General features: G+C 35.2%; 1 protein-coding gene across 1 annotated transcript in view; it reads right to left on the bottom strand.

Moving 5' to 3' along the window:
* The window catches only part of MS3_00007193 (uncharacterized protein), a 66,603-nt gene that overhangs the window by 30,164 nt on the left and 20,243 nt on the right, over window positions 1-16,196 (bottom strand). The gene's annotated exons all lie outside the window — the stretch shown is intronic.

The following is a 16,196-nucleotide window of genomic DNA, read 5'->3' as shown; positions in this document are numbered from 1 at the left end:
AGAGTGAGGAGAGTCAGCTCTCCCTCTCTAAATGCTCTCGAATGACCACGTGCATACAGTCACTGCCAAGGAAGTCCTACTCATTGCCTTTTCTCAACACGGGTGTTGTTTACAAAATTGAGATGATGAAAAGCGAATGTCCGACGCTGTAACCGGATTGGTGGATATGGAGGATCCATAGAGGGGAGTTGGAAAACCCTGATTCCAAACCAATATTGCACATGAACTCCAGGATCCTGAAGGAACAAATGACGTATGAACCTATTGTTGGTCACCGGCTACCATGGGACTGCATCTTCTGACATTGCTCCACTGCCTTGTGGATCACACCTTTAGATCGGAAGCTCCGGATGTGGCTGATAAGTCTTGCAAATTGAACGCTATATTCGGTTCCCAAGCTTTTCTCGTAACCCTTAAGCTATAACTATACAGCAACCTGAACACGAGAGAGAAGGCGCAAAGTATGCGAAAAGTACTTTACTCCAAAGGTTCATTTTAATACAGAAAATACAGGGTTTTTATAATATTTTAAATTTCCTTGGGTAGCTCGAAGATTCTGGAATGCTACTAAACATAGTAGCAGTGTAGCATTCAGTCAATCAGAACCTTTACATGTGACGTTTCACTTCCCTGATGTTTCTGGCTAAAACTTCAAGTGAACGCTGATTGGATGGAATGCTTCTTAGTGTTTCCTGATCCTTGCTTGTCTTTTGCGAGGAATTTTCTGGATCACCCCAACAGTGGCCCCATGAGAAAACCATCTGTTTCGATTTGGGCACCTGGGCAGTATCCCATCCCTCATACAAATCGAATGATTTATATGGCGCATATGTATTTGGTGCCTTCTTGTACTAATGTTTATGTGTTTAACTACATAAATAGATAAAATGATGGTAATTGGTTAATACTGGACTGGTTTAGCCCGTTAATAAACTAAACTGATTTTGATTTTAAAAAACAATTTGATCACTATGGTACTCAAAAATATTCTCTTTTCAGAGCTGGAGTCACCGCAACTGCTTGCACAAGACGCCCTCCGAATGGTTCTCGTTAAATGTTTTAAACTGTACTCATTCGAATTAAAAAGCCTCAATGGAGTCCCGTGTCCGTATTTTTTTGTCACTACCTCTCTGTGCCGGGAGTGGGTAATTTAAGCGCCTGCTGCCGTCCTTGGATGTGGTAGCTATTTATCAGACTTCCTCTCCGGAATCAAACCCTGATTACCCGTTATCTGTTATCATCATGGTAGGCAAATCACCTATCAACAAACTGATAGGGTAGATATTTGAAAGATCCGTCGCCGACACAAGGCCGACTGTGATCAGTAAAGTTATCCAAAGTCATCACAGAATGTAACAGGCACAAATGAAGCCGATTGGTTCTGTTCTAATAAATGCACCTGTCCCCTTGCGGGTCAGGGATTTAAGGCATGTATTAGCTCTATAATTACTACAGTTATCCATGTAGCATTTACGATACAAATATTCTCTGCATCCCATAAATAATAATAGTAAGTTAGATTATGGAGATTCATTCTGTGTACAACTGAGTGATGTGATCATTTCATGAAGCAACTTCATAAAATTAGATGCGAATGGTCTATCAGCGATTTTAGATAAAGGACCGATGCTACATAACAGTATTTCTTTTTGAGGAACCTAAGAAAAAAGGATTAATCTAATTGATGGTTTCAATTATTTGGAGGTGTAGCGACAGAGCTCAAGGAATATCTGATTGAAGTTGATCATTTATGGCTATTTTGTGAATGGTTGTTTTTGTAGAACTTATTCTATACACTTTTCATCTTATAAACAACTCTTAAGATTCATGAAGGATATCACAGTACGAATAAGTATTTCTAACCACTCCATCCAGTTTGTAGAAGGGTAGAATGATATTTATTCGCAGAAAATATCACACTCTCTAAGTATCCCGAGACAGTTTAGAGTACTACTTTGTTCTTATACCTAAAACTTGATACCTTTTGTTTGGACGGTCTTTAGACGACCTTCTCTTCACAATAGAACTATGAGTTGTATATATTTGAGCAAACACATATCTACTAGATCATCACTATAGACAGAGCTGACCATTGTATAAAAGAACCAACTACAATTTGGGCAAAACATTTTTAAGATAAACAAAACAGTCTAAGCATTCATCTATATCAATAGTTGAGATCATGAGTCAATTGAATCTAGAATACCATGGAAAACCTGTAATTACTGAGAGGTCGTTTCGTCCTATTGTGGAACTCCTCAGCAGTACACATCCACGATCCCGACTCGCGAGATTCGAATCCAGAGCCTTCAGTATCGCGCACGAACTCTCAACCTACTAAACCACTGAGCCGGTATACACCGTTGTTAATGTCTAACTTCAACTAATCCACAAAATTGAGCAACACGTCCACCATTGTCCTCAATGAGTTACTATCTCATAACAGACTCGGTTGAACTCCACTAGTCACTGCTTCTTACTAGAACTCCAGGATATACCTCTTGAAGCCAGTCATTAGTGAGCATATGTTGATAAGTATCGGAAGGGGTTTTGTGGAGTCCCACAATAGGACGAAATGGCCGTCCAGTGCTTCCAGGTTTTCCATAGTGGTCTAGCTTCAACTGACTAATGATTTCAACTATTGAAATTCCTACAATCCCTACAAAACCACTTCTGATTCATTTATATAGAAATAACTAAACAAAGAATATGGTTGAAATAACATGAAAGTAACCATTGCGAGACATGTTTTATCTACAATACTAATACCTGTGTTAACAAATAAATGATAAAGTCTAATATTATCTCTTTAAAACCGAAATTATAACATTTCCTTTGCCTTACTAAAACAATGCCTGGAGTAAATCAAAACAGTACATGCTAAAAACAATGTCATTCGATTGTAAACCTGAGGTATATGAGAACATTAAAACAAGATCTTTGCTCTCTGTCCTTTGAATTATGTAGTTTAGGATAAATATCATACTCTTTCAACAAAATAGTTGTTATCGTAACTCATCAGCTTATTATACGAAACTTTATTGTTTTAAAAGACGGATGATTGTTACATCCCGATGAGAATAATGAATGGTAACTGTTGTAATCTATTCCTGGACTAATACAATACATTTAGTTTTTATTGTATAATTGTTAAGTGGCTAAACAGTTCATATTCATGTTCCGCTTTTTATAAGCTCTATTTTGACGTATAGACTATTATTATACGATTTGCCGCTCGTGAGTTATGCTCAGTCTATCAGTTACTATCTTCCACATTCATAATCATTTTTGACCAAATCATGTATAAATGTTATTTTCTATTTTATAGTACGATGTGGTCTGATTGGTTTGTATACAACCGTTGACCAACAATAGGTTCATACGTCATTTGTTCCTTCAGGATCCTGGAGTTCATGTGCAATATTGGTTTGGAATCAGGGTTTTCCAACTCCCCTCTATGGATCCTCCATATCCACCAATCCGGTTACAGCGTCGGACATTCGCTTTTCATCATCTCAATTTTGTAAACAACACCCGTGTTGAGAAAAGGCAATGAGTAGGACTTCCTTGGCAGTGACTGTATGCACGTGGTCATTCGAGAGCATTTAGAGAGGGAGAGCTGACTCACCCCACTTTTGACCGTACCAAGGCATTTTGGCGGCTATTACATTATATATCAATAAGGCACAAACCCACAAGTTATAACAGTGATCTCTTTTTAAATCTCACTACAAATAACACTATCAATCCACGTACGCCTAATCAAAAAGTCTTAAATAGAACGAAATATGCGTTTCAATCTCCTAAATATATTGCCCATTTGTTTTATCCTCAAAAGAAGTTCCCCATGTTAATTAAAACATTAAATTACAAATGTATCTTCAGTTAGATATCTTCAATTAATGTTTATATTGGATCATTATTTTATTGAATACAAAACAAATAACAATCTGTGTGTACAATTATATCAAAGTTGAAATTGTCTACTTTTAACGTTTTTCATCATGTAACATTTAATAATTGAATTCATGAGTCAATTAAAGCTAAACTACCATGGAAAACTTGAACTGATAGGTCCTGTGTTCGAATCTTGTGGGGCGGGATCGTGGATACGCACTGCTGAGAAGTCCCATACCAGGACGAAACGGCCGTCCAGTGCTTTCAGGTTTTCCATGGTGGTCTAGCCACAAAATCTCTCTCTGATTACAAATAATATTTGTTGATAAGAGAGAGAGAGAGAAGGAAGGAGGGAGATAATATGATTTATACATGAAAATAAGGGAGAAAAGACCAATTAACCTTATTATGGAACAAAATATGTAACAATTTAACTATAATGAATCTATTGATTGCGATCAAAAAGTCTTAAAATGAATAGGAAATATGATTAGGTTATATATTAGTGCATCTTTTTGTTAGTGACTATCAATAGTATATAGAACAAATACATCTTCCTATTCACAACTAATCAATATAAAATACGTGTTCAACAGGTACATCTTACTGACGAGTGCCACAAAACTCGAGTCCAGGGTTTGCTGTTGACTACCCCCAACCACCATCTAATCTCAACATAGTGCACGCAATGTCGAGTCACCTATACCAGTGTCCAAGTTGCAACTTGGTTGATAGTATTCGATCTGTACTAAGAAGGAATTGACACACATGACATTGATCACCACTCAGTGATCAATCAATAGTGACAGTAGTTCTTTTTTTTATTAGTGGCTATCGATAGAGTATAGAACAAATACATCTTCTTATTTATAACTAATCAATATAAAATACCGATTCAACACAATGGTAATTTTTTCAGTTGAGATTCAAGCTTAAAAGGTTAAAGATATTAAATTGATGTGTATTATAAGATATGACTGTTGTATTGAATGATTAGTTAGTTTGTAATATTTCAGTAGTGTAATAAGAAGACGAAGATGATCAGAACTATATGGTGATATATTAGCGCAATACATTGCGAACAATCTGATCACACATTATATACTTGTTAAGAACATTAATATATAAAAATAAAAGGTCAATTAGACTAGAAATGGAGGATAATAGGAAACAAGCATAATAAAGAAAATAATGTGAAAACAATGTGAAACCTCATCACATCTGGATAATGAACTAATATTACGAGGGTAGGTTTAAGGTGAGAACAGTCAGCAAGTAAGTCAGCTACAACGTAGGACCAGGCACATTTATATGCATGAGTCCAAGTTGCCATACCTCATTAACACAACAAGATGAACACCGGATTCATCGAAGAAGTTAATTCAATGGTAGTAATATATAAAAGAAAGATTGTAATTAAGGACAGGAAGAAAGAATTGATTCGTAGAAATAAAGATATGAAGCGAATTCAATCTCATAGTTTAAGGGAAGATAGAGAGTGTATAAAGCGAGAACAAACTGTTTTTTTCTGATTATACAGAGGAGAGGGGTTGAATTTTCGTATAGCTAAGGCTTCAATAAATCTTAGTATACGCACTTTTACACTTTTATGCAACACTACAAAAATCGAGGTAAGATCAGTCTTATGGCGTGTTTGGATTATATGTTTGGTAATAGAGGACGATGGATGTTTATCCTCTATTCTTATTAATTCATTGGATTTTAATTATTTCTGCGATATATGATTCTGATAATCTTCCTCTTCTTACAACACTACCGAAATTTAACAAAGGGACTAACTGCTTTAAGTTTGTACTATATTGTTAAAATTTTATTACTTAATAATGTACAAGCCTAAGTTAGGGAGATGAACATATTCTTGTATATACTGATCAAACTAAGATACTAAAATTCAAGGTAAATAAATCTTAAATTCATTTATTGGATAGATAGATAGATATATATATATATATATATATATATATATATATATATATATATATATATATATATATATATAGATAGATAGATAGATAGATAGATAGATAGATAGATAGATAGATAGATATAGATAGATAGATAGATAGATAGATAGATAGATAGATAGATAGATAGATAGATAGATAGATAGATAGATAGATAGATAGATAGATAGATAGATAGATAGATAGATAGATAGATAGATAGATAGATAGATAGATAGATAGATAGATAGATAGATAGATAGATAGATAGATAGATAGATAGATAGATAGATAGATAGATAGATAGATAGATAGATAGATAGATAGATAGATAGATAGATAGATAGATAGATAGATAGATAGATAGATAGATAGATAGATAGATAGATAGATAGATAGATAGATAGATAGATAGATAGATAGATAGATAGATAGATAGATAGATAGATAGATAGATAGATAGATAGATAGATAGATAGATAGATAGATAGATAGATAGATAGATAGATAGATAGATAGATAGATAGATAGATAGATAGATAGATAGATAGATAGATAGATAGATAGATAGATAGATAGATAGATAGATAGATAGATAGATAGATAGATAGATAGATAGATAGATAGATAGATAGATAGATAGATAGATAGATAGATAGATAGATAGATAGATAGATAGATAGATAGATAGATAGATAGATAGATAGATAGATAGATAGATAGATAGATAGATAGATAGATAGATAGATAGATAGATAGATAGATAGATAGATAGATAGATAGATAGATAGATAGATAGATAGATAGATAGATAGATAGATAGATAGATAGATAGATAGATAGATAGATAGATAGATAGATAGATAGATAGATAGATAGATAGATAGATAGATAGATAGATAGATAGATAGATAGATAGATAGATAGATAGATAGATAGATAGATAAATACGTATTTCCTACTTATATATACATAAATTCGAAATCAATCAAGCATAATTTAAGCCAAACATTATCAGTTCTTATTAGGTCAATCAGGTGAGTAAGGAAATTGTCAATTTAATTATCTCACTAAGCAACAACTCATTAGTAAATTTTATGTAGATTTTACATTTTGTATTTATGTTTTACAACGATATTTATGTATAGATTAAACGTAATTGCTCCTTACCTTTATGTGATAAACAGCAAAAATCGGTGTCGTTTTTACTTATCTCTTAAATATTAGACACTTTTAGTGTATTCCGACATTTAATACAAACAAACAAACAAGCCATATACTCACACTCTCACACACTCACACACACATTTATCGTCAATGTTGGAACTTACTTACTTACTTACTTACACCTGTTACTCCTCGTGAAGGAGCATAGGTCGCTCACCAGCATTCTCCATCCAACCCTGTCCTGGGCAATCCTTTCCAACTCCTTCCAGTTGTAATTCATCCTTTTCATATCTGCTTCTATTATCCGACGTAATGTGTTCTTTGGCCTTCCACTCTAACACTTCCCTTCAGGATTCCAAGTTAGGGCTTGTCTCGTGATGCAGTTTGACGATTTGCGTAATGTATGTCCTATCCATTTCCATCGTCTTTTCCTAATTTCCTCTTCAGCTGGAAGTTGGTTTGTTCTCTCCCACAGAAGGCTATTGCTGATGGTATCCGGCCAATGGATGTTGAGTATCTTGCGTAGACAGCTATTTATAAATACTTGTACTTTCTTGATTGTGGTTGTTGTAGTTCTCCAAGTTTCAGCTCCATACAGTAGAATTGCCTTGACGTTCGTATTGAAGATTCTCACTTTGATATTGGTTGAAAGTTGTTTTGAGTTCCATATGTTCTTCAATTGTAGGAATGCGGCCCTTGCTTTGCCAATCCTCGCCTTTACGTCTGCATCTGAACCTCCATGTCTATCGACGATGCTTCCCAGATATGTGAAGGATTCTACATCTTCCAGAGTTTCGCCATCAAGGGTGATTGGATTGCTGTTCTCCGCTTTGAATTTGAGGACCTTGGTTTTCCCTTTGTGTATGCTGAGGCCTACTGATGCAGAGACTCCTGCTACATTGGCTGTCTTTATCTGAATCTGTTCACGTGTACGTGATAGGAGGGCTAGGTCATCTGCGAAGTCCAGATCGTCTAATTGGTTCTGAGCTGTCCATTGTATTCCGTGTTTTCCTTCAGATGTCGAGGTCTTCATAATCCAGTCGACCACCAGAAGAAAGAGGAATGGAGAGAGTAAACAGCCTTGTCTGACTCCGGTCCTTACTTGGAATGCATCTGTCAGCTGTCCTCCATGCACTACTTTGCACTGTAGTCCGTCGTATGAGTTCCGGATAATATTAACAATCTTCTCAGGAACTCCGTAGTGTCGAAGAAGTTTCCATAATGTCCTCCTATCTACACTGTCGAATGCCTTTTCATAATCAATGAAGTTGATGTATAGTGACGAGTTCCACTCAACTGATTGTTCGACGATGATCCGTAGTGTTGCAATTTGGTCTGTGCACGACCGATCCTTTCGGAATCCAGCTTGTTGATCTCGAAGTTGGGCATCTACTGCATCCTTCATCCGGTTCAGCAACACCCTGTTGAAGACTTTCCCTGGTATTGACAGTAGTGTAATGCCTCTGTAGTTTTCACATTTGCTCAGATCTCCTTTCTTTGGAATCTTGATGAGGTGTCCTTCTTTCCAGTCCATTGGCACTTGTTCCTCCTCCCAAATCTTCTTGAATAGAGGGTAAAGCATGCTTGTGGTTACTTCGACGTCTGATTTCAGTGCTTCAGCTGGTATGTTATCGGGTCCTGCTGCTTTCCCGTTCTTGATTTGTCTGACGGCCATTCTAATTTCTTCCGTCGTTGGTGGGTTGACATCTATAGGAAGATCTGTGTGTGCTGCTTCGATGTTCGGTGGATTCATTGGAGCCGGCCTATTCAGGAGTTCCTCGAAGTATTCTACCCATCTGTTTCGCTGTTGTTGAATTTCAGTGATTGGCTTGCCTTCTTTGTCTTTGACCGGCCTCTCTGGTTTACTGTATTTCCCTGCTAGTTTCCTCGTTGTATCGTGAAGCTGTTTCATATTTCCTTCTCTAGCAGCTTTTTCTGCCGTCGTTGCTAGTTCTTCCACGTATTTCTTCTTGTCGGCTCTAATGCTCCTCTTCACTTGTTTGTTTGCTTCTATGTATTCAGCTTGTGCTTGGACTTTCTCTGCTCGTGTTCGGCTGTTGTTTATTGCTGCCTTCTTGTTCTTCCTTTCTTTGATCTTGTCCAGTGTTTCTATAGAGATCCATTCCTTATGATGGTATTTCTTTAGACCGAGAACCTCTTGACACGTTGAAGTCAATGCTTCCTTGATGCCTTTCCAGTTGTCCTCCATAGTAGTTTCTTCTTTCAGTAGATCTTGTAAGGTTTGCAACCTGTTGTTGAGAGCTATCTTGAATTCATTGAGTTTGTCAGTATCTCGAAGGAAGACTGTATTGAACCTTTGTATTGCTGTTTGTCCACTTGTCCAGTTCTTTTTTAGCTTCAGTTTCAAATTGGCTACAACTAGGTGGTGATCTGAAGCTACGTCAGCTCCTCTCCTGGCTCTCACATTTTCCATTGTCCTTCGGAATTTTTTTTATGCAAATATGGTCTATCTGGTTCTCTGTAGTGTGGTCTGGTGAGATCCATGTAGCCTTGTGTATACGCTTGTGTGGAAATATTGTGCCTCCTATGACCAATTTGTTGAATGCACATAGATTTGCAAATCTTCCTCCATTTTCGTTTCTTTCTCCCAGTCCATGTCGTCCTACGATATCTTCATATCCAGTGTTGTCTATTCCGACTTTGGCATTTAGATCTCCCATCAGAATAGTTAGGTCCTTTCTTGGGCATTTCTCAATGATTGACTGCAGCCGCTCGTAGAATTGATCTTTAATGTCGTCGTTGCTATCATTGGTGGGTGCATAACATTGGATAATATTCATTAAGATCCCCTCCTTCTTTGTTTTGAATGATGCTTTGATGATTCTGGATCCGTGAGATTCCCATCCTACAAGTGCATTTCGTGCTACTTTGAACAGCATTAGAGCGACTCCCTGAGTGTGTGGAGCATTTTCCTCTTCGTGACCGGAGTATAGCAGCATCTCTTCTGTAGCTAGCCTTTTCTGTCCAGCTTGGGTCCAGTGGGTTTCGCTGATTCCCAGTACTGCCAAGTTGTATCTCCTCATTTCCGTTGCTATTTGGCTGGTCTTCCCGGTTTCCCACATTGTTCTAACGTTCCATGTACCTATAAAAATTGTTGCTCTGGTTGTTAGAAGGGGCATCGGCCTCGTGGCTTCCGAAGGAATTCGGCTTTCACCATGAAGCGTCATAATTCTTCTAAATGAAGACCTTCTAACTCTCAGGGCAGAGTTAAAATGGTTTGAATTATTTTTTCTGGTAAGCGTTTTTTTAGCGAGTTAGTTTTCTACGGGATGGGGACGCTAACCCCATGCCCAACCCTCCTCCTTTACCCGGGCTTGGGACCGGCAGTAACTCTAGAAGAGCTACAGGCGGAGTTCAATGTTGGAAACTACTTACAAATCTAAAACTATCAACCTTTATCATCAAACCACTAAGCCTTTCATTCATTCACTCTTTTATTGTTCATTATCTGTTATACAAATACACTAATGTATGTATATATGTATATAGATTTCTACCTTTACACCTTCCATCTCAACGCCTTCTTCACTTAACATATTCAGATATAGACAAATTACTGTTAATCCCAATAAATCAGTTTTATTATTAACAACAACAACAGCAACGACAACAACAACAAAAAACAGCGAGAGAGAATTTATTCTAAATCAAAAGTGATCTAATAAGTGTGATAAACAACACAAAGAAACAAACAATTACCCATGTCTTACAAGTGTCATTCATATACATACGCACATACATCCATACATACATAGATACACATCTATTCAATTTTTTTAGTGTATTATTTAAACAAGTTTAACCGCGTTTCTCTTTTCTTTTCTATTCCATTTGTATATTTGATACCAATATCAAATGATTAATCTTTAATCATGTAAATGTATTGTAGATAAGAGGCAATTTTACTTGATTATTATTATAATTAGAAAACTTTTATAAGTCGTTTCTTCTTCTTCTTCTTCTTCTTCTTCTTTTTCCTTTCCTTTCTAATTCGTTTATTTAAGATTATTTCTTAAGTTGTATTATAGAATTGAATGGATCTAGATCAAGATAAGATTATTTTGTTTCAGTTTAGATTTATCCTTCTAATCATTAGATATGCATGAATGAATGAATGAATGAACGAATGCATAAATAGATAGATGGATAGTAAATGACAAATAGAAAGGCAAATCCATCGAAATCAACAAAGATTTATTTCATTTTCATTACAACCAATTATAGTTTATCCAAATATTTTTCAAATACATATTAGATGACCTAATGGAAAATGAGTTAATAATTATGTTTACTTTTTTTATCAAAAGGGATTTTTGTGGATATTATAGTAATAGGTAACGCGATTGTGTTTGCAGCGAACGGTATTAGGCTGGAGTCCGGGAGTGAACATCAACTCTGAGATCCAGGTACACCCAGCTGAAGAGTCCTAAATGGGACGAAACACGTGTACTGGATTCCACTTCTAGTCACTATCCATCTTTGCAGAAAAAGTGATTTCAATAGTTGACATTATAAGTCGATTGAAGCTAGATCACCATGGTGAGAAGTAGTGACCAGTGGAGTTTAACCTAGTCTGTTGTGAGATGGCAGACAAAATGACCTTAATTACTCCGTTCATAAATCAACAGGCTGTCCATTTGAAAAATATTAAAAATTCCCGGTTGATGCATTGGATCACTGTAATACATGTACTACCGAAACAATTACTGAACTAGTATACTTAAAACTTTCTTCCATCACATGTTTGTTCCGTACATCTAATATTACTATTTATATCAAATTATTCATGCCTGTAAACTAACGTGAATTTTTTAATTATTATTTTCAGAATATATAAATATATATGTCTAAACAATGGTTATGATTAATGCTTTAAAATCAACTAGATAGTCTATGTGGTATATGCTACTTATATTGACATAAGTAGTATAAGATGTTAGTCGTGAACATAAGGTCTGGCAGCAGAGAGACAAGAGGATCGAACAGTAAAGAATGGAAACAGGATGCAATTTATATGAAAATGCAAGAACATTGAAGTCTGAGTCATTTTGAGACAATTGGTGAACATTTTGCAACTTAAGCATTTACTTTATGATTGTTAGATTTTATTAACAGGTCCTGTAATTTTGTATCAAGTACATACGATTGTTCCCCACCGGTGTTCTTGTTCATTACATCTATACCTATCCATAGTTGTCAATGTCTTCATGGAGTATTATCCAATTAGGTTTAGACCACACCGGTTACTATTTGCTGACGCAATAATGTGAATTCTGACAACGAATTCTCAACCGGTGCCAGATGAAATTATTTGGTCTCAAAAAAAAGAATAAAATCATGTATATGTTATATAACATTAGTATAATCAAAAATTTAATTACACTACTGGTTAAATGTAATGAAATTCATAGTCCATGTAATACATTGTCCCTCTTCCTCTTCTGCATCATTCTATCATTCAATATTCAGTTCTATCTTCTCAAAATTCAAGAATTAAGTGGATAGCAAAAATTGAAAAATGAATAAACTAACTAATTTCCATATGTAACACTGTCAAGTCCATGTGAACAGGCTGTAGTGAACGTGAACACAAGTGCGGGACAATCATAGGTCGGAATGAATGTCTTAGTAAAATCTGTGAACAATATGGTAAATAATTCATTTGCAAAACATTCAATAATCGTCTCCAACTCCATTGTTCTTTCAGTTCCATACCAATCATTCTCTATTCTCATTCTCTTTACTTCAATCTTCAATAGCTTTCTTTCTCCAGTTCACCAGATCATCACTTTCCATAAATAAGACATACTACTTATTACTGTCGAAATCAGTAGCACACATCACATTGAAACTAGATTATTACAATGATTAAAATAACTTAATATTCATCTACCAATTGTTTGCAATATATTCAGTTATTTTGAGTGTTCATACATAAACACTTATTCATTTATTCGTCATTTACATGATGCATTTTATTTCGAGTAGATCAACACTATTTAATGAAGTGAATTGGAACGTTACACTGATTAGTTTAAACAACTAAGATCATCATTTCATCGATGTCATTCAGAAAGCTTTTAAGTATTAGAGAGGAATAGTTAGTCGATTATTTATTCAATTGTGTGATTGTGGAGATATTGATTAATTTCGTAGATTAGATCAAAGATTAACTTCAGTTAGATAACTGTTGAACACACAGAATCATTAGATAGTTATCGTTGTTGTGGTATGCACCTCTTCAATAGTGTATATACATGAAATCACAGGAGATCAAACCAGACACCTCGAGATCTCATGGTGAGTGATCAAATTTCACATCAATGACTGGGCTATTCAATGGTTTACATTTCCAACTTCAACTAATAATAGTCTTTAATATGACTTCTGGATAATTACCTATCAATTCATATAGTTAAACTCATCTGACCAACACTCTGATCTCACTACAACGACGGGAATTAATTCTTCAAATCAACTACGATTGATCGTATGATTTCTTTGTTTATATTGTGAACTACAACATCCAATGGAAGAATTCTGAGGAGGAAACATTTAAGATTACATCGAATAATCACTCAATTATTATAATCACATTGAGATAACCTGTAGGAATTCACAGTGTAATTATGTAATGTTATAGGAATGATCAACATTTTGTTTTTTTCAAAGATTTATTCACCGATTTCAATAATCACATGTCATAAATTAAGAAAAACACCACCCTCCCTCCCATTCTTCTATTTTCCACTTTCCACTTCCATCACCATTAACAAACATTCCTTCTTTTTATCGTTACGTAATCATCATCATCATCATCATCGTCATAAATTATTGAGGTTGTTACGTCATTCATTGATTAAATGAATAAAAAGGAGTGAAAAATCTACATGAAAGATACGGGGAAAGTGTTTTCACATGGTTACAGTAAAATAAATAAATAAATAGATGAAAGAGATTGGATTTTTCGATGAAAAATCAATATCCATGAAATGTACAATGGATGGAATGATAATAACATTTTTACATTTTACAATGTGATCAACTTACCTGATACTGATTAACAAGATTAAGAAGATGGAGGGAAATAAGTTTCCAAATCCAGGTTGAACAGAATCATAATATATTTATCTGTATGTAACTAGGAGAAACAAATGTAAGTTAATAGAAAGAATCAAGCTATATAATTCAGTAAATATATTTGAGCAGTCTCATAATAGAACGAAACGGCCATCTAGTGTTTCCAGGTTTGCCATGGTGATCTAACTGACATCAACTCATGAATTCAACTCAATTTAGTTATATTTGTTGATTGTAACGTTTTAGTGAATTTCGATCACAATCGATCATAGTAGCTCAGTTACATTCACGTCAATATTCTCTCATACACGTTCATCTTCATTCTGTTCTCCAACCGTATTCACAATGTTTAATCCTTCTTATCATCATCGTTACTATTGTTATTTAACTTATTATTCAATTCATCTCAATGTACCAATGTGTTGTGGGATGTTGGATTGAAACGCTTTTATGCCAGTCTCCATGTTAATTATGATTAAGTGTAACATAATGATTGTATGATATTTGTAGATTGTATTGAGATAATATTAACTTGTTGATTACATGGAGACATGAATTGTAGTGAATGAGAATACAATTGGAGACAATCAAAGCATTACTGAATCTCTCAGTAAAATCTGTGAACCATACAGTAAATAATTCATCTACAAAATATACAACAATCGTCTCAGAATTTATTGTCCCTTCGTTTCCATACCAATCAATCTCTGTTCTCATACTCTTCTCTTTCATTTTCTCAACCTTCTGCCTCAAACCATTTCACTTGAGATTGGTCATACATACCATTTATATCTGTCGACATCAGTACTATAATGTTAAAATCTTTTAAAGTAAACTATTAATCACTGTGAATAAAGCTGATACGAAAATTGAATAATTGACAATTGACAGATTCAGACTACATCTAGTTGACTCTATTTGAAACACGCAAAATAACTCTACATTTTGCATTGAGTTATATCACATATTTATCGATTGTAATTCAATTATTTCAACAGTTGGATTCATGATTCGATGTAAGCTAGACTACTATGCAATAGTTGGAAGAACTGGACAGCCATTTCGTTCTAATATGACACTCCTTAATAGTGTGCATCCACGATCTCGCACACAGGACTCGAACCTCGGAACCTCGGTCTCGCGTATGAACCATTAACCTCTGAACCACAAAGTCGACATCTAACAGTGTCAACTCCGAACTTCAATCGACTCATGAATGATTGAGCAACCATTCATCTATTGTCCGAAGTAGATGCGTGTCTCTACCGGACACAGATTGGACTCTACTGGTCACTAGAACTCCAGGAAGTTAAACATTAATACGTCTTAATGCCAGTCCAGTGATCTGGAAATGAAGCGTTCTCACCTAAGACCGATTGTCCTGAGTTCAATTCTCACGTGTGGGGTCGTGAATGTGTACTGCTGAGGAGTTCCATGCTAGAATGAAATGATCGTTCATTGCTTTCAGATTACCAAATATAGTTTAGCTTACAACGACTCATGAACTCAACTAACAAAACTAAAATATTTAGAAAGATACTGTTTTCAACCTAATATTATTCTGATCACAGGTTGTTGCAAGTTTTTGAACGTTTGTTCTTGTACGAGCAAATAAATGAATTGGATAACCATTATCATGGCAATTCCCAATGGTATATGATCATTAGAATGTGAAACAAATTAAAATAGTATAATTTATTTTACACACACTACTCTAATGATACAACCAGTAAGCAGATATTGAGAGATGGAAATGAATCAATCAATAATTAATATGCAAATAAATATCCAAGTTTATGATTGATTGTCCATTGAATAGGTATATAGACAACTGAAGTAATTCATTGTTTAATAAGTAGGCAGAATTAAATGGTCTTGGGTGCTGTTAGAGGTATCAGGACTGTTATCAATTCCCGGTTACCCACACCGTGGAAGGGTTCTTCTGGAAGTACCTGAAAAGGAAATTTGATTAGAGGTGGTCTTAGTGACCTGAGAGCGTGACCGCAGTGCTCAAGGGACAACTGCTTGAGGTCGGTCACACACGACCATTTTGTGAGTAATTTTTGC

This window comes from Schistosoma haematobium, chromosome 4 (genome assembly GCF_000699445.3).
Source record: "Schistosoma haematobium chromosome 4, whole genome shotgun sequence".
In the NCBI taxonomy this organism is placed as follows: Eukaryota; Metazoa; Platyhelminthes; class Trematoda; order Strigeidida; family Schistosomatidae; genus Schistosoma; species Schistosoma haematobium.
This window is presented reverse-complemented; position numbering and strand designations above follow the sequence as displayed.